At 57.3% G+C, this 22,441-nt stretch overlaps 1 protein-coding gene across 5 annotated transcripts in view; it reads right to left on the bottom strand.

The window, feature by feature from the left end:
• The window catches only part of PACSIN3 (protein kinase C and casein kinase substrate in neurons 3), a 249,608-nt gene extending 237,381 nt beyond the window's left edge, over positions 1 to 12,227 (bottom strand). For all 5 annotated transcript variants that reach the window (XM_069221670.1, XM_069221668.1, XM_069221672.1 and 2 more), the window contains exon 1: positions 12,145 to 12,227. The gene's annotated coding sequence lies outside the window, so the exon portion shown is untranslated. The remainder of the gene's footprint in view (positions 1 to 12,144) is intronic.
• Between the last annotated feature and the right edge of the window lie 10,214 nt (positions 12,228 to 22,441).

Raw genomic sequence — 22,441 nt, 5'->3', positions numbered from 1 at the left:
AGGTACACACACACACACACAGGGCCCACACTACCTCCCTGAGAACCCAGAGGCACACACACACACAGGGCCCACACTACCGCCTGGAGAAGCCAGAGGTACACACACACACACAGGGCCCACACTACCAACCTGAGAACCCAGAGGCACACACACACACACACACACACACAGGGCCCACACTACCGCCTGGAGAAGCCAGAGGCGCGCACACACACACACACAGGGCCCACACTACCTCCCTGAGAAGCCAGAGGCACACACACACATCCCACACTACAGCGCCCTGAGAAGCCAGAGACACACACACAGCCCACACTACCTCCCAGAGAAGCCAGAGACACACACACAGCCCACACTACCTCCCAGAGAAGCCAGAGGTACACACACACACCCCCCATACTACCGCCCTCAGAAGCCAGAGGCGTGCGCGCACACACACACACAGGGACCACACTACCTCCTGGAGAAGCCAGAAGCGCGTGCGCACACACACACACACACACACACATACACATACAGGGCCCACACTACCTCCTGGAGAAGCCAGAGGTACACACACACATATACAGGGCCCACACTACCGCCCTGAGAAGCCAGAGGCACACACACAGCCCTCACTACCTCCTAGAGAAGCCAGAGGTACACACACACCCCCCCCACACTACCACCCTGAGAAGCCAGAGGTACACACACACACACACACACACAGGGCCCATACTACCGCCCTGCGAAGCCAGAGGTGTATACACACACACACACACAGGGCCCACACTACCTCCTGGAGAAGCCAGAGGCGCACACACACACACACACACACACAAGGGCCCACACTACCTCCCTGAGAAGCCAGAGGCGCACACACACACACCCACAGGGCCCACACTACCTCCCTGAGAAGCCAGAGGCACACACACACCCCCACAGGGCCCACACTACCTCCCTGAGAAGCCAGAGGCACACACACATACACACACACACAGCCCTCACTACCTCCTAGAGAAGCCAGAGGTACACACACACACCCCCCACACTACCACCCTGAGAAGCCAGAGGTACACACACACACACACACAGGGCCCATACTACCGCCCTGCGAAGCCAGAGGTGTATACACACACACACACACACACACAGGGCCCACACTACCTCCTGGAGAAGCCAGAGGCGCACGCACACACACACACACACACACACACACACACAGGGCCCACACTACCTCCTGGAGAAGCCAGAGGCGCACACACACACACACACACACAGCCCTCACTACCTCCTTGAGAAGCCAGAGGCGCACACACACACACACACACTAGGGCCCACACTACCTCCCTGAGAAGCCAGAGGCGCACACACACACACCCACAGGGCCCACACTACCTCCCTGAGAAGCCAGAGGCACACACACACACCCACAGGGCCCACACTACCTCCCTGAGAAGCCAGAGGCACACACACACACACAGGGCCCACACTACCGCCCTGAGAAGCCAGAGGCACACACACACACATCCCACACTACCGCCCTGAGAAGCCAGAGGCACACACACATACACACAGAGCCCACACTACCTCCTAGAGAAGCCAGAGGTACACACACACACACACACCCCCCACACTACCGCCCTGAGAAGCCAGAGGTGCACACACACACAGGGCCCACACTACCGCCTGGAGAAGCCAGAGGTACACACACACACCCCACACTACCGCCATGAGAAGCCAGAGGTACACACACACACCCCACACTACCGCCATGAGAAGCCAGAGGCGCGCACACACACAAACACAGGGCCCACACTACCGCCTGGAGAAGCCAGAGGCGCGCACACACACACACACAGGGCCCACACTACCTCCCTGAGAAGCCAGAGGCACACACACACATCCCACACTACAGCGCCCTGAGAAGCCAGAGACACACACACAGCCCACACTACCTCCCAGAGAAGCCAGAGACACACACACAGCCCACACTACCTCCCAGAGAAGCCAGAGGTACACACACACACCCCCCATACTACCGCCCTCAGAAGCCAGAGGCGTGCGCGCACACACACACACAGGGACCACACTACCTCCTGGAGAAGCCAGAAGCGCGTGCGCACACACACACACACACACACACACATACACATACAGGGCCCACACTACCTCCTGGAGAAGCCAGAGGTACACACACACATATACAGGGCCCACACTACCGCCCTGAGAAGCCAGAGGCACACACACAGCCCTCACTACCTCCTAGAGAAGCCAGAGGTACACACACACCCCCCCCACACTACCACCCTGAGAAGCCAGAGGTACACACACACACACACACACACACACAGGGCCCATACTACCGCCCTGCGAAGCCAGAGGTGTATACACACACACACACACAGGGCCCACACTACCTCCTGGAGAAGCCAGAGGCGCACACACACACACACACACACACAAGGGCCCACACTACCTCCCTGAGAAGCCAGAGGCGCACACACACACACCCACAGGGCCCACACTACCTCCCTGAGAAGCCAGAGGCACACACACACCCCCACAGGGCCCACACTACCTCCCTGAGAAGCCAGAGGCACACACACATACACACACACACAGCCCTCACTACCTCCTAGAGAAGCCAGAGGTACACACACACACCCCCCACACTACCACCCTGAGAAGCCAGAGGTACACACACACACACACACAGGGCCCATACTACCGCCCTGCGAAGCCAGAGGTGTATACACACACACACACACACACACACAGGGCCCACACTACCTCCTGGAGAAGCCAGAGGCGCACGCACACACACACACACACACACACAGGGCCCACACTACCTCCTGGAGAAGCCAGAGGCGCACACACACACACACACACACAGCCCTCACTACCTCCTTGAGAAGCCAGAGGCGCACACACACACACACACACTAGGGCCCACACTACCTCCCTGAGAAGCCAGAGGCGCACACACACACACCCACAGGGCCCACACTACCTCCCTGAGAAGCCAGAGGCACACACACACACCCACAGGGCCCACACTACCTCCCTGAGAAGCCAGAGGCACACACACACACACAGGGCCCACACTACCGCCCTGAGAAGCCAGAGGCACACACATACACATCCCACACTACCGCCCTGAGAAGCCAGAGGCACACACACATACACACAGAGCCCACACTACCTCCTAGAGAAGCCAGAGGTACACACACACACACACACCCCCCACACTACCGCCCTGAGAAGCCAGAGGTGCACACACACACAGGGCCCACACTACCGCCTGGAGAAGCCAGAGGTACACACACACACCCCACACTACCGCCTGGAGAAGCCAGAGGTACACACACAGACACCTCACACTACCGCCATGAGAAGCCAGAGGCGCGCACACACACACAGGGCCCACACTACCGCCTGGAGAAGCCAGAGGCACACACACACAGGGCCCACACTACCGCCTGGAGAAGCCAGAGGCACATACACATAACACACACACAGGGCCCACACTACCTCCTTGAGAAGCCAGAGGCACATACACACACGCACACATACATACACACAGGGCCCACACTACCTCCCTGAGAAGCCAGAGGCGCACACACACACACATCCCACACTACCGCCCTGAGAAGCCAGAGGCACACACACATACACACACACACAGGGCCCACACTACCGCCCTGAAAAGCCAGAGGTACACACAAACAGGGCCCACACAACCTCCTGGAGAAGCCAGAGGCGCGCACACACACAAACACAGGGCCCACACTACTGCCTGGAGAAGCCAGAGGTACACACACACACACAGCCCACACTACCTCCTTGAGAAGCCAGAGGCACATACACACACGCACACATACATACACACAGGGCCCACACTACCTCCCTGAGAAGCCAGAGGCGCACACACACACATCCCACACTACTGCCCTGAGAAGCCAGAGGCGCGCGCGCACACACACACGGGGCCCACACTACCTCCTGGAGAAGCCAGAGGCAGGCACACACACACACACACAAACACAGGGCCCACACTACCGCCCTGAGAAGCCAGAGGTACACACACACACACACCCCACACTACCGCCCTGAGAAGCCAGAGGCGCACACACACACACAGGGCCCACACTACCGCCTGGAGAAGCCAGAGGTACAGACACACACCCCACACTACCGCCATGAGAAGCCAGAGGCGCGCACACACACACAGGGCCCACACTACCGCCTGGAGAAGCCAGAGGCACATACACATAACACACACACAGGGCACACACTACCTCCTGGAGAAGCCAGAGGCACACACACACACCAGGCCCACACTACCTCCTTGGGAAGCCAGAGGCGCACACACACACACACACACACACGGCCCACACTACTTCCTTGAGAAGCCAGAGGCGCACACACACACACACAGGGCCCACACTACCTCCTTGAGAAGCCAGAGGCGCACACACACACACACACACAGGGCCCACACTACCTCCCTGAGAAGCCAGAGACACACACATCCCACACTACCGCCCTGAGAAGCCAGAGGCACACACACACACAGGGCCCACACTACCTCCCTGAGAAGCCAGAGGCACACACACACACACATAGGGCCCACACTACCTCCCTGAGAAGCCAGAGGCGCACACACACACACACAGGGCCCACACTACCGCCTGGAGAAGCCAGAGGCGCGCACACACACACACACAGGGCCCACACTACCTCCCTGAGAAGCCAGAGGCACACACACACATCCCACACTACCGCCCTGAGAAGCCAGAGACACACACAGAGCCCACACTACCTTCTAGAGAAGCCAGAGGTACACACACCCCCCATACTACCGCCCTCAGAAGCCAGAGGCGTGCGCGCGCACACACACACAGGGACCACACTACCTCCTGGAGAAGCCAGAGGCACACACACACACACACAGGGCCCACACTACCTCCTGGAGAAGCCAGAGGCTCGTGCGCACACACACACACACACACACACATACATACACATACAGGGCCCACACTACCTCCTGGAGAAGCCAGAGGTACACACACACACAGGGCCCACACTACCTCCTGGAGAAGCTAGAGGTGCGTGCGCACACACACACACACACACATACATACACACACAGGGCCCACACTACCTCCTGGAGAAGCCAGAGGCACACACACACACCAGGCCCACACTACCTCCTGGGGAAGCCAGAGGCACACACACACACAGGGCCCACACTACCTCCTTGAGAAGCCAGAGGCGCGCGCACACACACAGGGCCCACACTACCTCCTGGAGAAGCCAGGGGCACACACTCACAGGGCCCACACTACCTCCTGGAGAAGCCAGAGGCGCACACACACACATACACAGCCCTCACTACCTCCTTGAGAAGCCAGAGGCGCACACACACACAAGGGCCCACACTACCTCCCTGAGAAGCCAGAGGCACACACACACACCCACAGGGCCCACACTACCTCCCTGAGAAGCCAGAGGCACCCACACACACCCACAGGGCCCACACTACCTCCCTGAGAAGCCAGAGGCGCGCGCACACACACACACACACACACAGGGCCCACACTACCTCCCTGAGAAGCCAGAGGCACACACACACACATCCCACACTACCGCCCTGAGAAGCCAGAGGCACACACACATACACACAGGGCCCACACTACCGCCCTGAGAAGCCAGAGGCGCACACACATACACACAGGGCCCACACTACCGCCCTGAGAAGCCAGAGGCGCACACACACATCCCACACTACCGCCCTGAGAAGCCAGAGGCACACACACATACACACAGGGCCCACACTACCTCCTAGAGAAGCCAGAGGTACACACACACACCCCCCACACTACCACCCTGAGAAGCCAGAGGTACACACACACACACACACACACAGGGCCCATACTACCGCCCTGCGAAGCCAGAGGTGTATACACACACACACACACACACACAGGGCCCACACTACCTCCTGGAGAAGCCAGAGGCGCACACGCACACACACACACACACACACACACAGCCCTCACTACCTCCTTGAGAAGCCAGAGGCGCACACACACACACACACAAGGGCCCACACTACCTCCCTGAGAAGCCAGAGGCGCACACACACACACCCACAGGGCCCACACTACCTCCCTGAGAAGCCAGAGGCACACACACACACCCACAGGGCCCACCCTACCTCCCTGAGAAGCCAGAGGCGCACACACACACCCACAGGGCCCACCCTACCTCCCTGAGAAGCCAGAGGCACACACACACACCCACAGGGCCCACACTACCTCCCTGAGAAGCCAGAGGCACACACACACACCCACAGGGCCCACACTACCTCCCTGATAAGCCAGAGGCACACACACACACACAGGGCCCACACTACCTCCCTGAGAAGCCAGAGGCACACACACACAGGGCCCACACTACCTCCCTGAGAAGCCAGAGGCACACACACAGAGCCCACACTACCTCCTAGAGAAGCCAGAGGTACACACACACACACACCCCCCACACTACCGCCCTGAGAAGCCAGAGGGGCGTGCGCGCGCACACACACAGGGCCCACACTACCTCCTGGAGAAGCCAGAGGTACACACACACACACACACCCCACACTACCGCCCTGAGAAGCCAGAGGCGCACACACACACAGGGCCCACACTACCGCCTGGAGAAGCCAGAGGTACACACACACACCCCACACTACCGCCTGGAGAAGCCAGAGGTACACACACACACCCCACACTACCGCCTGGAGAAGCCAGAGGTACACACACACACACACCCCACACTACCGCCATGAGAAGCCAGAGGCGCGCACACACACAAACACAGGGCCCACACTACCGCCTGGAGAAGCCAGAGGTACACACACACACACACACAGCCCACACTACCGCCTGGAGAAGCCAGAGGCACATACACACACGCACACATACATACACACAGGGCCCACACTACCTCCCTGAGAAGCCAGAGGCGCACACACACACATCCCACACTACCGCCCTGAGAAGCCAGAGGCACACACACACACACACACAGGGCCCACACTACCTCCTGGAGAAGCCAGAGGCACACACACACCAGGCCCACACTACCTCCTTGGGAAGCCAGAGGCACACACACACACACGGCCCACACTACCTCCTTGAGAAGCCAGAGGTGCACACACACACACAGGGCCCACACTACCTCCCTGAGAAGCCAGAGGCACACACACACACACACACCCACAGGGCCCACACTACCTCCCTGAGAAGCCAGAGGCACACACACACACACACACACAGGGCCCACACTACATCCCTGAGAAGCCAGAGGCACACACACACACACACACACACACAGGGCCCACACTACATCCCTGAGAAGCCAGAGGCACACACACACATCCCACACTACCGCCCTGAGAAGCCAGAGGCACACACACACCCACAGGGCCCACACTACCTCCCTGAGAAGCCAGAGGCGCACACACACACACACACAGGGCCCACACTACCTCCTTGAGAAGCCAGAGGCGCGCACACACACACACACACAGGGCCCACACTACCTCCTTGAGAAGCCAGAGGCGCGCGCGCGCACACACACACACACACACGGCCCACACTACCTCCTTGAGAAGCCAGAGGCACACACACACACACACACACACAGGGCCCACACTACATCCCTGAGAAGCCAGAGGCACACACACACACACACACACACAGGGCCCACACTACCTCCTTGAGAAGCCAGAGGCGCGCGCGCGCACACACACACACACACGGCCCACACTACCTCCTTGAGAAGCCAGAGGCGCGCGCACACACACACACACACAGCCCTCACTACCTCCTTGAGAAGCCAGAGGCACACACACACACACAGGGCCCACACTACCTCCCTGAGAAGCCAGAGGCACGCACACACACACACCCACAGGGCCCACACTACCTCCCTGAGAAGCCAGAGGCACGCACACACACACACCCACAGGGCCCACACTACCGCCTGGAGAAGCCAGAGGCGCGCGCACACACACACACAGGGCCCACACTACCTCCCTGAGAAGCCAGAGACACACACACACACATCCCACACTACCGCCCTGAGAAGCCAGAGGCACACACACAGAGCCCACACTACCTCCTAGAGAATCCAGAGGTACACACACACACCCCCCACACTACCGCCCTCAGAAGCCAGAGGCGTGCGCGCACACACACAGGGCCCACACTACCTCCTGGAGAAGCCAGAGGCACACACACACACACAGGGCCCACACTACCTCCTGGAGAAGCCAGAGGTACACACACACATATACAGGGCCCACACTACCTCCTGGAGAAGCCAGAGGTACACACACAGTGCCCACACTACCTCTTGGAGAAGCCAGAGGTACACATACAGGGCCCACACTACCTCCTGGAGAAGCCAGAGGTACACACACAGGGCCCACACTACCTCCTGGAGAAGCCAGAGGTACACACACAGGGCCCACACTACCTCCTGGAGAAGCCAGAGGCCCTAGGCCCAGCCTGCACTGCCACATTGGGTCACACTCTAGGACACCAGTGCTGAAAGGCCCAGCCACCATGGCTGAGGAACAGAAATTTCCCAGCGCCACCGACGGTTTCTGACAATTACTAGTACACAGAATTTACTTCAAGCCACAACATTAACTTATATTTTAATAGCTTCAGTCAGTACTTAATATTCAAGCTAATCCTGGTGGCATCAAGGTCAGATTAAGAGACAAATATATTTTGTTACAGTAGGAGACATGGAGGGTGGTGGGGGCACTTCTGTAAGTGGTGATGGGAGGGTGGTGGGGACACTTCTCTAGAAGGTGATGTGGTGCGGAGGGCAGTGGGGGCACTTCTCCAGAAGGCGAGGTTTCATGGAGGGTGGTGGGGACACGTCTCTAGAAGGTGATGTGGTGAGGAGGGTGGTGGGGGCACTTCTATAGAAGGTGATGTGTTGAGGTGGGGGCACTTCTATAGAAGGTGATGTGTTGAGGTGGGGGCACTTCTATAGAAGGTGATGTGGTGTGGAAGGTGGTGGGGGAACTTCTCTAGAAGGTGATGTGTTGAGGTGGGGGCACTTCTCTAGAAGGTGATGAGGGGGGGGACACTTCTCTAGAAGGTGATGTGGTGCGGAGGGCGGTGGGGGCACTTCTCTAGAAGGTGATGTGGTGGGGGCACTTCTCTAGAAATTGATGATTCATGGAGGGTGGTGGGGACACTTCTCTAGAAGGCGAGGTTTCATGGAGGGTGGTGGGGACACGTCTCTAGAAGGTGATGTGGTGAGGAGGGTGGTGGGGGCACTTCTATAGAAGGTGATGTGTTGAGGTGGGGGCACTTCTATAGAAGGTGATGTGGTGTGGAAGGTGGTGGGGGAACTTCTCTAGAAGGTGATGTGTTGAGGTGGGGGCGCTTCTCTAGAAGGTGATGAGGGGGGGGACACTTCTCTAGAAGGTGATGTGGTGTGGAAGGTGGTGGGGGCACTTCTCTAGAAGGTGATGTGGTGCGGAGGGCGGTGGGGGCACTTCTCTAGAAGGTGATGTGGTGGGGGCACTTCTCTAGAAATTGATGATTCATGGAGGGTGGTGGGGACACTTCTCTAGAAGGTGATGATTCATGGAGGGTGGTGGGGACACTTCTCTAGAAGGTGATGATTCATGGAGGGTGGTGGGGGCACTTCTCTAGAAGGTGATGTGGTGTGGAAGGTGGTGGGGGCACTTCTCTAGAAGGTGATGTGGTGTGGAAGGTGGTGGGGGCACTTCTCTAGAAGGTGATGTGGTGTGGAAGGTGGTGGGGGCACTTCTCTAGAAGGTGATGTGGTGCGGAGGGCGGTGGGGGCACTTCTCTAGAAGGTGATGTGGTGGGGGCACTTCTCTAGAAATTGATGATTCATGGAGGGTGGTGGGGACACTTCTCTAGAAGGTGATGATTCATGGAGGGTGGTGGGGACACTTCTCTAGAAGGTGATGATTCATGGAGGGTGGTGGGGGCACTTCTCTAGAAGGTGATGTGGTGTGGAAGGTGGTGGGGGCACTTCTCTAGAAGGTGATGTGGTGTGGAAGGCGGTGGGGGCACTTCTCTAGAAGGTGATGTGGTGTGGAAGGCGGTGGGGGCACTTTTCTAGAAGGTGAGGTTTCAAGGACGGTTCCCCTTGGTGGAAGCAGTGAGGGAGCCCCATGGGGACAGGTGAAGAGTCCCATATGAAGAGCTGGATAAAGTTCGAGAAGAAGATGGTGTTTTCGTGAAGCACCTGATCTAAGCAAGAACATTTAATTTGCTCTTTACATGCGAGCCCCCCTCCACTACTCCACCCCCCTCCCTCCCCCTGGGAGCAGGACCATATACAAGACTGCGTGTATCACCCATAAAGCCATCCACACTTCCTACGAAGCTCAGAGGAATGACCATATCACACCCATGTTGATCACTCCTCGCTGCTTCCTATAGAAGCCAGGACCATATACAAGACTGCGCGTATCACCCATAAAGCCATCTACACTTCCTACGGGGCCGCGGAATGAATATCACACCTGTACTGATCACTCTTCACAAGACTAAGTGTATCACTCATAAAGCCATCCACATTTCCTACGGTGAATGACCCCAAAACCTCTTCTCTTCCAAAGACATTTTTCACACCAATACTCGTCAGTGCCCCTCACCAGACATACTCCCTCACCCTTAACGACGTCACCTGCTAAGTGTCATTATCAAGCGGTACAATGACTTGATTCCACTCTCTACATAAGTAATATGTATTTGTGTCACATTGCTTAAACTTCACTAAATGTGTAAAGATTATGTAATTTTTAACAGGTAACTCTCTCCACGAGTAACCGCAGTACCAGGAGTATTGTCACCCATTGCCCTCTCACTCAGTCTCATGTAACCTTCTGCGCTCTATTGTGAAGCGCTTTGACACCTCAGGGGAATGTCGGCGCTATGTACCGCTACCCCTGTGCGGTGCCACCCGGCCTCTACCCCCGCTGCGGTGCCAGCTTACAGTGCCAGCAGCCGATGCCAAGGACGGAAGCTTCTGGAACCAGAGTAAACAGAGCAGGGACACCTTGTGGGGCCCACACGAGGGGGGTGTCACACACACCCACACAAGGTGGCTCCTGTTACAGCCCGGGGTATGGTGTCCTGGGCCGCTGGTGCCCGTCTTCAGAGGTCTCCCCCCGGGAGCGGGCACATAAATCACTGCTTTCCTGCGGGGCGGACTCACGTCTCAGCCTTCCAAGGTCGATAGAACGTGTGCGACTGTGGATTATGTACATGTAAATATATAAATCTACTGGTCCAAGGCACTAGGTGCCCCAGGACAGGACCTCTACTGTTTAAGGGGGTTCCGCTGTGGCCGAGAGGCCCCGCGAGACGCGTGAAAGCTGGAATTCTAAAGCTAGCATTTACAATGTCATGAAAACTACAACTCCCAGAAGACCTAGCGCTGGCCTCTGGGCCAGCAAGGACCTCTCCCCCCCTCTACTCGCACCGACACTCAGGAGAACCTCCCATGGGGGGGGGGGGGGCTGCTGAGATTCCTTAAAGTGAGACCTCACCCCCACCCTTGAGGGTGCTGGGCCCAAGGAACGCCCAATAACTGCCCTACGATAGAGGACATTAGGGGACTACTGGGTACTTTAAGGGGTAATATTGAGGTACAGATGCCTGGGGGGCATTCCCAGCTCCCCCCCCCCCCCCCCCCCAGCCAATCCTAGAGTTTTAGCCAGTTGCGCAGAGTTTTATGGCGCTTACTTATTAATGCACTGGAAACTACAACTCCCAGAAAGCACTGCGCTCTTCGCAAAAGGTCGGAACTGGTGTGTGTGTGTTTTGGGGGTGGGGGTGGGAGGTTACTTGACACTCTGTGATCTTCGTCTGTGGCACCCTAAAAACTAATAAGGCACCCGAGGAGTGGAACAAAAGTTTGCTGATCTCCCCCACTGCCCACCACCCTCACCCCCTTTTCACTGCCCTCCACCCTCAGCCCCGCGCCCCTCACTCCTCTCTGCCCCCAACCCTCAGCCCCTCTTCTACTCACTGCCCTCCACCCTCAGCTCCTCTCCCACTTACTGCCCCCCAACCTCAGCCCCGCACCCCCACTCACCGTGGCTCCTCACGCACCCCCTCTCCTCCTCCTCCTCCTCCTCCTCCACTCGGTGGCTCCTCTCAGGCCGCACGGATTCCGCCCTCCCCACCCCCCCTTGGACCCGCCTCTTCCCGGGCCCGCCCCGGACCCGCCCCCCCTGCCCGGGATACACCCGCCTCAACACCGGAGGGGGGTGGGACCCCCGCCAAAGAAAGCTGCACCTCTTCATCTGCCACCCAAACTCTCAAGTGCACCTTTGACACCCCCAAACCTTAGGTACTCACCCCATCGAATCTGCAACCGCCCCGCCCTTCTGGACTCCCCTCCCACTGTCAAGTACGTCCCAGCAGTCAGGCCTCCTTGTTAAGTTCCGTGCCTCACGCCCTAAAGTCAGGTGCACCTCGCGGAAGAACTCCCCCCTTCCTGGCGGGATCCACTCCCCCCCCCCGCGGGACCCCTCCACAGGTTCCTCCCCAGTCAGTGTTGTGTCCTCCTGGCTCCTGCACTAATCCCAGGATGAGCTGCTGGTCAGAGAGTGAGAATCCTGCACCGGCCGTGATCCGCCCTCCCAGGCCAGGCACTGCACCCAGGCTTACCTTCAGGCCCCCTCCCTGCACTGCACCCCTGGTTTACTCCCAGTGCCCCCTCCCTGGCACTGCACCCCTGGCTTACTCCCAGTCCCCCCTCCCTGGCACTGCACCCCTGGCTTACCTTCAGGCCGCCTCCCTGGCACTGCACCCAGGCTTACCTTCAGGCCCCCTCCTTGCACTGCACCCCAGGCTTACCTTCAGGCCCCCTCCCTGGCACTGCACCCCTGGCTTACTCCCAGGTCCCTCTTCCAGGCACTGCACCCCAGGCTTACTCCCAGGTCCCTCTCCCAGGCTTGGTCCCTCTCCCAGGCACTGCACCCCTGGCTTACTCCCAGGTCCCTCTCCCAGGCACTGCACCCCTGGCTTACTCCCAGGTCCCTCTCCCAGGCACTGCACCCCTGGCTTACTCCCAGGTCCCTCTCCCTGGCACTGCACCCCAGGCTTACCTTCAGGCCCCCTCCCTGGCACTGCACCCCAGGCTTACTCCCAGGTCCCTCTCCCAGGCACTGCACCCCAGGCTTACTCCCAGGTCCCTCTCCCAGGCACTGCACCCCTGGCTTACTCCCAGGCCCCTCTCCCTGGCACTGCACCCCTGGCTTACTCCCAGGCCCCTCTCCCTGGCACTGCACCCCTGGCTTACCTTCAGGCCCCCTCCCTGGCACTGCGCCCAGGCTTACCTTCGGGCCCCCTCCCTGGCACTGCACCCAGGCTTACCTTCGGGCCCCCTCCCTGGCACTGCACCCCTGACTTACTCCAAGGTCCCTCTCCCAGGCACTGCAGCCCCTGACTTACTCCCAGGTCCCTCTTCCAGGCACTGCAGCCCTGACTTACTCCCAGGTCCCTCTCCCTGGCACTGCACCCCTGGCTTACTCCCAGGTCCCTCTCCCTGGCACTGCACCCCTGGCTTACCCTCAGCTCCCCTCCCTGGCACTGCACCCCTGGCTTACCTTCAGGCCCCCTCCCTGGCACTGCACCCCTGACTTACTCCAAGGTCCCTCTCCCAGGCACTGCAGCCCCTGACTTACTCCCAGGTCCCTCTTCCAGGCACTGCAGCCCCTGACTTACTCCCAGGTCCCTCTTCCAGGCACTGCAGCCCCTGGCTTACTCCCAGGTCCCTCTCCCTGGCACTGCACCCCAGGCTTACCTTCAGGCCCCCTCCCTGGCACTGCACCCAGGCTTACCTTCAGTCCCCCTCCCTGCACTGCACCCCTGGCTTACTCCCAGGTCCCTCTTCCAGGCACTGCACCCCAGGCTTACCTTCAGGCCCCCTCCCTGCACTGCACCCCTGGCTTACTCCCAGGTTTATCTCCCAGGCACTGCACCCCTGGCTTACTCCCAGGTCCCTCTCCCTGGCACTGCACCCCTGGCTTACTACAAGGTCCCTCTCCCAGGCACTGCAGCCCCTGACTTACTCCCAGGTCCCTCTCTCTGGCACTGCACCCCAGGCTTACCTTCAGGCCCCCTCCCTGCACTGCACCCCTGGCTTACTCCCAGGTCCATCTCCCAGGCACTGCACCCCTGGCTTACTCCCAGGTCCCTCTCCCTGGCACTGCACCCCTGGCTTACTCCAAGGTCCCTCTCCCAGGCACTGCACCCCAGCCTTACCCTCAGGCCCCCTCCCTGGCACTGCACCCCTGGCTTACTCCAAGGTCCCTCTCCCTGGCACTGCACCCCTGGCTTACTCCAAGGTCCCTCTCCCTGGCACTGCACCCCAGGCTTACCTTCAGGCCCCCTCCCTGGCACTGCACCCAGGCTTACCTTCAGTCCCCCTCCCTGCACTGCACCCCTGGCTTACTCCCAGGTCCCTCTTCCAGGCACTGCACCCCAGGCTTACCTTCAGGCCCCCTCCCTGCACTGCACCCCTGGCTTACTCCCAGGTTTATCTCCCAGGCACTGCACCCCTGGCTTACTCCCAGGTCCCTCTCCCTGGCACTGCACCCCTGGCTTACTACAAGGTCCCTCCCCCAGGCACTGCAGCCCCTGACTTACTCCCAGGTCCCTCTCTCTGGGACTGCACCCCAGGCTTACCTTCAGGCCCCCTCCCTGCACTGCACCCCTGGCTTACTCCCAGGTCCATCTCCCAGGCACTGCACCCCTGGCTTACTCCCAGGTCCCTCTCCCTGGCACTGCACCCCTGGCTTACTCCAAGGTCCCTCTCCCAGGCACTGCACCCCAGCCTTACCCTCAGGCCCCCTCCCTGGCACTGCACCCCTGGCTTACTCCAAGGTCCCTCTCCCAGGCACTGCACCCCTGGCTTACTCCAAGGTCCCTCTCCCAGGCACTGCACCCCAGCCTTACCCTCAGGCCCCCTCCCTGGCACTGCAGTCCCTGGCTTACTCCCAGGTCCCCCTCCCTGGCACTGCACCCCTGGCTTACTCCAAGGTCCCTCTCCCAGGCACTGCACCCCAGCCTTACCCTCAGGCCCCCTCCCTGGCACTGCAGCCCCTGGCTTACTCCCAGGTCCCTCTCCCTGGCACTGCACCCCTGGCTTACTCCAAGGTCCCTCTCCCAGGCACTGCACCCCAGCCTTACCCTCAGGCCCCCTCCCTGGCACTGCAGCCCCTGGCTTACTCCCAGGTCCCTCTCCCAGGCACTACGCCCCATGGCTTACTCTCTGTTTCCTCTTCCAAGCACTGCATTCCCTGGCTTACTCTCTGGTTTGTCTCCTAGGCACTGCAGTCCCTGGCTTACGTTCGGGTCCCTCTACCAGGCACTGCAACCCCTGGCTTGCTCTCAGGTGCCCCTTCCAGGCATTGCGGCCCCTGGCTTACTCATGTGTCCTTCCACCAGGCACTGAAGCCCTTGCAAGAGAATTATTGTAGAAATGACTTGCAGACCCCAACACTCGTTGCAGGACTGAAGTCACTACCTGGAAGTCAGCCATCTGTGGCATGATCACCTCACCATAGGACCCTGTAGGAGGCTGGCCTGGCTTATAGTGGGTACCTTGTGGTACTTACACCCTGTGCCAGGTCCAGTTATCCATTATTAGTAGAATAGAGGTGTTTCTAGCAGCTTAGGCTGATAGAAGGTAGCTATGGCAAAGCAGCTTAGGCTCAACTAGGAGACATGCAAAGCTCCTACTATACCACTTATTTCATATAGCACTATATCATAAGAATCACAATACACAGAGTTACTAAAAATAAAGGTACTTTATTTTTATGACAATATGCCACAAGTATCTCAGTGAGTACCCTCCGTAAGAAGGTAAGTAATATACACAAGTTATATGTACACAAACCCAGAACAGGTAAGTAAGAGTCAGAAAAGTAATGCAAACAGTGTAGAATTACAATAGGTTGCAATAGGTGAACATAGGTCTAGGGGCAACACAAACCATATACTCCAAAAGTGGAATGCGAAGTGGAATGCGAATCACGAATGGACCCCAGACCTACGGGAGCTTGTAGAGGGTCGCTGGGACTGTATGAAAACAGTCGGGGTGTCTAAGATACCCCACCCCAAGACCCTGAAAAGTAGGAGTAAAGTTCCCCTACTACCCCAAAAGGACACAATAGTCGTGATAGGGGATTCTGCAAGAACCACAAATACCAGCAAAGCACTGAAGACAGATTTCTGGACCTGAGGCCCTGCAAGGCAAGGGGACCAAGTCCAAGAGTCGCAATAGTGTCCGGGGGGGGCAGGAGCCCAGGAAACCCCGGATGAAGGTGCAAAGAGGCTGCCTCCGGGTGGAAGAAGCTGAAGATTCTGCAACAACGAAGAGAGCTAGGAACTTCTCCTTTGGATAGAAGATGTCCCACGGCGTGCTGAAGGTTGCAGAAGTGTTCCCACGCAGAAATACCGCAAACAAGCCTTGCTAGCTGCAAGTGTCGCAGTAGAGGTTTTTGGGTGCAGCTGGGGACCAGGAAGGACCAGGATGTCGCTCTTGGAGGAGGAGACAAAGGGGGCGCTCAGCAACTCAGAGAGCCCCCACAGAAGCAGGCAGCACCCGCAGAAGTACCGGAGCATGCACTTGGAAGATCTGAGGACAGCGGTCGATCCAGAGCCACAAAGGAGGGTCCCACGACGTCGGAGTCCAACTCAGAGGGCTGAGCACTGCGGGACAGAGTGCTGGGGACTCAGGCTAGGCTGTGCACAAAGGAATCCTTGGAGAAGTGCACAGAAGCCGGAACAGCTGCAAATCACTCAGTACACAGGTTTTCAGTCTAGCGTGGGGAGGCAAGGACTTACCTCCACCAAACTTGGACTGAAGGATCACTGGACTGTGGGGGTCACTTGGATCTAGCTCCTGTGTTCCAGGGACCACGCTCGTCGAGAAGAGAGGGGACCCAAAGGACTGGTGATGCAGAAGTTTGGTGCCTGCGTTAGCAGGGGGAAGACTCCGTCAACCCATGGGAGATTTCTTCGGGATTTCCAGTGCAGGGTGAAGGCAGACAGCCCTCAGAGCATGCATCACCAGGAAGCAGTCAAGAAAGCCGTCAGGATTTGACGCTACAATGTTGCTGGTAGTCGTCTTGCTACTTTGTTGCGGTTTTGCAGGCGTCCTGGAGCAGTCAGCGGTCGATCCTTGGCAGAAGTCGAAGAGGGAGATGCAGAGGAACTCTGGTGAGCTCTTGCATTCATTATCTGAAGAATTCCCCAGAGGAGAGACCCTAAATAGCCAGAAAAAGAGGTTTGGCTACCAAGAAAGGAGGATTGGCTACCAAGACAGGTAAGAGCCTATCAGAGGGGGTCTCTGACGTCACCTGCTGGCACTGGCCACTCAGAGCAGTCCAGTGTGCCCCCAACACCTCTGAATCCAAGATGGCAGAGGTCTGGGACACACTGGAGGAGCTCTGGGCACCTCCCATGGGAGGTGCAGGTCAGGGGAGTGGTCACTCCCCTTTCCTTTGTCCAGTTTCGCGCCAGATCAGGGCTGGGGGATCCCTGAACCGGTGTAGACTGGCTTATGCAGAGATGGGCACCATCTCTGCCCATCAAAGCATTTCCAGAGGCTGTTGGAGGCTACTCCTCCCCAGCCCTGACACCTATTTCCAAAGGGAGAGGGTGTAACACCCTCTCTCAGAGGAAATCCTTTGTTCTGCCTTCCTGTGCCAGGGCTGCCCAGACCCCAGGAGGGCAGAATCCTGTCTGAGGGGTTGGCAGCAGCAGCAGTGGAAACCCCGGAAAAACAGTTTGGCAGTACCCAGGTACTGTGCTAGAGACCCGGGGGATCATGGAATTGTCCCCCCAATACCAGAATGGTGTTGGGGTGACAATTCCATGATCTTAGACATGTTACATGGCCATATTCGGAGTTACCATTGTGACACAATACATAGGTAGTGACCTATGTACAGTGCACACGTGTAATGGTGTCCCCGCACTCACAAAGTCCGGGGAAATTGCCCTGAACGATGTGGGGGAACCTTGGCTAGTGCCAGGGTGCCCACACACTAAGTAACTTAGCACCCAACCTTTACCAGGTAAAGGTTAGACATATAGGTGACTTATAAGTTACTTAAGTGCAGTGAAAAATGGCTGTGAAATAACGTGGACGTTATTTCACTCAGGCTGCACTGGCAGGCCTGTGTAAGAATTGTCAGAGCTCCCTATAGGTGGCAAAAGAAATGCTGCAGCCCATAGGGATCTCCTGGAACCCCAATTCCCTGGGTACCTCAGTACCATATACTAGGGAATTATATGGGTGTACTAGTGTGCCAATGAGAATTGGTAAATTTAGTCACTAGCCTGCAGTGACAAATTTAGAAAGCAGAGAGAGCATAAACACTGAGGTTCTGGTTAGCAGAGCCTCAGTGAGACAGTTAGGCACCACACAGGGAACACATACAGGGCACATACTATGAGCACAGGATCCCAGTGACACAAGGGCTAAAACAAACATACATACAGTGAGAATGGGGGTAACATGCCAGGCAAGATGGTACTTTCCTACAGACCCTAACCCACCAGCAGCACCCCAGGTAGCTCGACTCCTCATCAACAGCAAACCAGACATGGCCACCACTGCACCCTGCTGCCAAGGTCTGAGGATGCTGAGGGTGAACTTCAGATGGCTCCCCAGCAACACCAGACAAACTGTCATCCAGGCACTAGCAGGTTGGACAAAGGGCACACACTCTGCTGGGATCATTAAACAACTACACACCACCCAGAGCACAGGAGCCAGACATCCTCAACCCCACAGAGAGAGCTCGCATCACACCCACCTCAGGGAGGCACACTGGCTCCCATCACACAAACATGCTCTGTTCAAAGTCCTCACACACATTCAAGGCACTACACAAGGCAGGCCTCACCTCCCTGACACCTCTGCACTCACAGAACCAGATCTGGAGGGCAGGTCTCTAGCATCCCCCCTAGAGCTGGGACAACCCCCCACTCCACATCAGAGCCTCCGCCTCTCTTCTGGAGTTCTGCAAAATGTTGAAAACTTGACTTTTCAATTAACCAACCTACTGCAAGGGAGGGTGAGGCACACACAGCCAGGATACCGTCGCGAGTAATAGTGCACTTTAAGAATACACATAACATATCCATCCTACCATAGGGAGGGCTAGACACACACACCTGCTCAGCGCCAGGACACCCTCGCGGGTGATAGTGCGCTTTACAAATACACATAGCATATCCAACCTACCATAGGAAGGGCTGGACACACACACCTTGTCGGAGCCAGGATACCCTCGCGGGTGGTAGTGCAGTTTACAAATACATATAACACAACTTAACATTCTTTCTGTGTCTTACAGGGCAGTGACCTCACTGCCCCCAGGAGAGTGCCCTCAGTGCTCCAGGTCTGTGTCCACTGTGCGCCCAGGTCTGTGTCCTCTGTACCCTCAGGTCTGTGCCCTCAGAGCCCCCAGGGCACTGCCCTCAGTTCCCCCAGGTCTGTACCCTCAGTGCCCCCACGTCATTGCCCAACATCAGTGCCCTAAGTGCCCCTAGGCCAGTGCCCCCAGGTCTGTTCCCTTAGTGCCCCCAGTGCAGTCTCTGTGCCCTCAGTGCCCCAGCACAGTTCTGTCAGTGCCCCAGATCTGTGCCCTCCGGTCCATGCCCTCAATGCCCCCAGGTCTGTCCTCCAGGCCCACCCACACACAGACCACACACCAGCCCCTCCACACACATCACCACACACACACACACACACACCAGCTCCTCCACACCACACCACCCACACACACACACCAGCCCCTCCACACCACACCACACACACATACACACCACCCACATACACCAGCATGCCCACACACACCACACACCACTCACACCCACCACTCACTCACACACAGCACACACACAAACACCCCCACACACCACACATACAAACCAGCCCCTCCACACACCCTGCAGCCGCTCCACACACACCACACACCATCCCCTGCACGCACCTCACACACACATACACACAGACACACATACACACCACACACAGACACACACACATACACCACACACACCACACACACAAACACACATACACACACACACCAGCCGCTCCACACACACACCAGCCCCTCCACACACACCACACACACCATCTCCTACACACACACCGACACACACATACACACCACATACAGACACGCACATATACACCACACACACACCACACACAGACACGCACACACACACCAGCCCCTACACACACACACACCACACCCCTCCACACACATCACCACACACGACACACACACACATACACACCATCCACACACATACACACCACCCACGCACACACCACACACAGACACATACACACACACACACAAACCATCTCCTCCTCACAGCAGAATGGTCCTTTGCAACAAAACACCCATGACCCCATAAGGAGGTGCAACTCTTAACTTCTCTACATGAACATATTTTATACTTTGTAGTTGACACATCTTTGCAGGAGTACTCACAGCACCACGCCAGTCGTAGGTTTCACAGGTACTCCTCCAACAGTTGTGTGGTATTTTTGATTTCTTAGCATTTACATCCTGCACTGGAGAGTACAATTATGCACTGGAAAAGGGAAGTATTTCTGTGCAACAGGACGTTTTGTGCTGTTTTTCTCCATGTAAGGAAAACAAGGCCGTTCCCCCGCACCCCACTAGGTTTCGGGGTGTTCCTTTACCACACTGGAAAGGGTTCTACTCCAGCCCTTTGCAAGATCAAATCTCTAAAAATGTTTCCAAGAGTGGGGAATGTTCTGAAGGAGGCTGAGACTTCTCACAAACTGACCTGTTTTGGGGTTTTCCAACGCCAGAGGACTAACTACACCCTGGAATGCCCACTTCTCGCCTCCTGCAACAGTGTAATTACATACCAGCGCCTTGACGCCTTCATGCTTTACAGATCTTTTTCATGTCATGTACAGGTGTAAATGGACTTGCACATGGTAGGTGACCTTCTCCGCATACCGAGCGGGTGTAAATCCAGCATTTTCAATCCTAAAAGGTTACAGCTGAAAATACCTTTGGCATTTGGGATAACCCAGGATAGGATTAGATACAGGCCCTGGAGCCGGGCATCCCGCTCTTTGAATTAATGAATACATGAATGAATGATAGAACTTGTAGAGCGCAACGGATACCGAGAGGCATCTTGGCGCTGTACCATTCAATAGTGCTTTGCATAGATATGTAAACCCACCCCCAGCATACGTGTTGAGCAATCACGGACGGGCAAACAGAGCTTTTAGGCTCCTTGGATCGCCTTCTATAGTGACTGACCCTTAGTGCCATAGTAAGAGCCGAGCCAGGGCCGATCTAGCTCTTAGAGGCAAAGTAAGAGCCGAGCCAGGGCCGATCTAGCTCTTAGAGGCAAAGTAAGAGCCGAGCCAGGGGTTAGAGTCAAAGTAAGAGCCGAGCCAGGGGCTTATCAGGTCCTGAGAGCCAAAGTAAGAGCCGAGCCAGGGACTGATCTAGCCCTTCAAGCCAAACGAAAAGCCGAGCCGTGGGAGACATTGTTACCCGACCAGTGGGCTCTGGATAGTGGTCTTTAAAGAGCTGTTAGTCCCCCGAGTCCAATAATAAACAGTTATTGCACCCTAGAAGCAGCCAGGAACCCGGGTTTTAACCAACCGCAGCCGTCGCAGGAGCAGAAAAGCAGCATTATCTGTGACATGAATGTGCATCCACCTGCGGGGATTACAGGACCCCCATCTCGCTGCTGAACAAACCCCTGCGCCGGGCAGCTGAATGCTCCTTTTAGCGCTGTTTTCGTAGGTAGGCTCTATAGAAATACCACATACAGTTGTGCTGACCTGAAGTATCCCTGGCCGCCCTGGGTTTCAGGAGGAGTGCCACCCTTCAGCAGAGGGGGCATTAGAAATGAAGGGCACCGAGCCCCCCCCCCGGGCATGGTGTCCCCAGGACACCTTCTCCCAGTGGAAGCCCCTGTGAAGGGCACCTGGGCTCATGTGAAGCTGTGTTTGAGTGGAAGAGGAAGGGCCTGGTCATTCCCAGTTGAAGCCCCCACCTCACCCAGCAGGATGCGGTTTGTTGTTTCTCCTGGAGTGGGCAGGGAGGGGCAGTTCCTTAGCTGGCTGTGGCCTGTCTCATGCGACCTTGGGATCAGGGCCAGGCATCCCATCCGAAGGCAGAACAATAGCGACCAACCAGGGCCAGACACTTCCAAAAATAACAGTTCCTTGATTGCTTTACAAAGTGGTACAAACATAACCCCCAGGTATGAAAACCAGGCCCGGTCTGTAGGGGGCAATCATCCCACCTCCAGGACAGCGGTCTGTTCAGGCCACCAGGAGAGGTCTG

The sequence above is a fragment of the Pleurodeles waltl genome, chromosome 3_1, assembly GCF_031143425.1.
Source record: "Pleurodeles waltl isolate 20211129_DDA chromosome 3_1, aPleWal1.hap1.20221129, whole genome shotgun sequence".
Taxonomy (NCBI): Eukaryota; Metazoa; Chordata; class Amphibia; order Caudata; family Salamandridae; genus Pleurodeles; species Pleurodeles waltl.
The sequence above is the reverse complement of the archived record's forward strand: the minus strand, read 5'-3'. Positions and strand labels throughout refer to the sequence as shown.